Consider the following 2,689-nt stretch of genomic DNA (forward strand, 5'->3'; position numbering starts at 1 on the left):
CTTGTCTATGGAACGTTATGTACGGAGGTGCTTCTCCGGAGCCTCTGTACAGGACTGACTGAGAAGGAGCCGGCCTGGCAATGTCGCAATATGTTTTGTGAAGGTTGTCAATTACCCACATGGTTTTGAAAAAAAGATGAAGAATTGCCAAGCATTGCTGAAAGGAACAGTTGAATCAGCTCCCTTATGGCGATGATTGGAAACAGTTCGCTCTAAAGAGGGAGCATCCGCTTGACTTAATGTTGATGTTCCAAGGCTCCCACTACCCACTAAGCTTGTTTTGTTCATGCAGTCAGGAGTGGCGGGACTCCTTGTGGGTTGGGGAAGGACGTCAAAGCGGTTTTGAAAGAAAGTTCATCCGTTGCAACGCCATACGGCTTTGTAAAATTTTGTGGAAACTGGGATCAGCTGTCCCATTTGCACCCCCCCCCCCCCCCCCCCCACTCTTCCCTACTTTGTTGCCTCTGACGGCCGCATGCTGGAGTGAAAACTAAGCAGGTGAACTCCAACGGAAATAGCGGACAGTGGGCAAAGAGAGGAGCATCGCGATGATCAGAATGAGTTGCGGTAACCCACAATTTAAGCGTGACAAGTATTCAACGATTAGCTTCGGCCAAAAATGGGCGCGGGTAACAATTGCGCGCTCAGGGCCCTCGCGAGGTGGCCCCCAAATTTGCCTGAACATTGCCCAAAACGGGCACCACTCAAGATTATTCGCTGCTTGATCTCGTTGGAGGAGATGGAATGGGGTTTGCGGAGCACATAAGACGGTAAATTGCGTTCGTTAAAACCTGGCGCTACTTATCGGCGTTGTTTCCTGGTCAGCATACCCTAATGACCCCGTGGGGACCGGAGACATGCCAGAATAATCAGATGTGCCACCGCGCGCAACTCGTTTAAGATTTGACGTCAATTTGCAGTTGCGAATCCAATTTACAACGTAGAATTTTACCTCAAGTACTTTGTAATCAACGGGAACCAGCATCACATTTTCATTGAACGCATACTGTCAAAACAAGTGGAGAAATATTCCTAACGATCTAGGTATTCGGCTGTAGCATGAGAATACCACTGACAGAAAGGCGCAACCATGCAGGCGGTCCACTCAGCTCGGCGGACCAGCCTGGCCTCGCGTATTCGCACGCGCTCTGTCCCCCTCCCCCCCCCCCCCCGTCCCGCTCACAGCTCGGCTGGTGATGACCGATTGGAAGCTATGATCTATGATGCTAACGCAGACATTACCGGCCACCAGTCATATTGCACCTCAACAATAGCTTCTTCGTGCATAACAACAGTCTCTACAAAACAAAGCATAACACGCGATTTGCCTCTCAACCTTAGCCCCACACCTTCGCCATCGAAATTCCCGACTTCGCCGAACAGCGTTCAAACACTGGCACCAGATCACGTCCAGGCTGTGCTCCCTGGCACTGCTTCAGATCAAGCCTGCGCGCAGGCGGCCGGGCGTTCACGTCATCTGCCTTCAGCCTGTTCCAGTCCGGGCCCGGCAGGCGCAGCCACGAGCGCCGCCACAGGCCGCTCTGGCTCAGGTATGCTATACCAGTCCAGGACGGCAGTCCCGATGTGACGCGCCAGCACCCCAGACGGCTCAGTCGCACATCGCCTCCGAATGTGATCCGTGTGCCGAGACATCATCCGCCCATTATAGGTATAAATAGCGAACTGTCTCTTCTTCAAACTTACAAACGAACCGTCACTGCCACTTCGATACTCATCATTTCCAACCTTACAGCAGGCAGTTTACACCAGGTAGTTAATTACACCATTACACCAGGTAGTTAATTCCAGGTAAAAGGTAGTATTCCAACATTACACCAGTGAGTCAATTCCGTCAATATGCCTGTCTGTCCATCCACTGATGATATCCATATCCATCCATCGATAATATCCATATCTCGGATGCGCCAACTCCAAGCGGTAAAAACAATGAGCCAATCTAATGCAAAACTTTTAGAGCAAATGTGGACGGCAAACAAATGGGAACTGAAAAGTTTAGAACCTGTAAAAATGCCAGTCGATTTCCAGCTTGGCGAAGCATGCCAAAACACCAATTGGTCCACCATTTTGGAATGCTATGAAAGCACTGGGAATGTGTTTTTCACCGACAGCCACAGTACATCATCAAACAAAACATTAAACAAACACGGCGATCAGGCGCGATGTTTGAATGCTTTGCAAAAGCGCACCGCCGCCAGTTAACACGCGCTCGGGTGGGGGTGGGGGGTCAAATTGACCCTCCCCCCCTCCGGAGAATTTTCCGGAGTGGTTTCCGTAAGACGTGACATAGCCGCGTCAAATTTTTCGTAGTTATAGATAACTGAATAGCAAATCGTGTGGAATCCAAAAATCGGATGTACCTTGTAAGGTCGCTGACCTATGACAGGTCAAAGCCAGGCCATGGATTCTGTGAGGTTAATGTTTAGGGAGTCGTTTAATCTGATGGAACAACGGAATGTGAGATGAAGCCATACATCTATGGGGTACTTTCTTAGGCAACATAATAATTGAATGACCAAATTGTATTGACCTGGGGTCAGATATAGAGGTCAGACCAAGGTCAAAACCAACCTATCTGTTAATCTAGGGCTTGCTGTATATGGTAGTTTCTCGTGCTCATTTTGAATTTATTGATGACAATAACCGCACCATATATCTTCCATGGACCTCT

The sequence above is a fragment of the Pollicipes pollicipes genome, unplaced genomic scaffold (assembly GCF_011947565.3).
Source record: "Pollicipes pollicipes isolate AB1234 unplaced genomic scaffold, Ppol_2.1 Scaffold_6138;HRSCAF=7277_pilon_pilon_pilon, whole genome shotgun sequence".
NCBI lineage: Eukaryota > Metazoa > Arthropoda > Thecostraca > Pollicipedomorpha > Pollicipedidae > Pollicipes > Pollicipes pollicipes.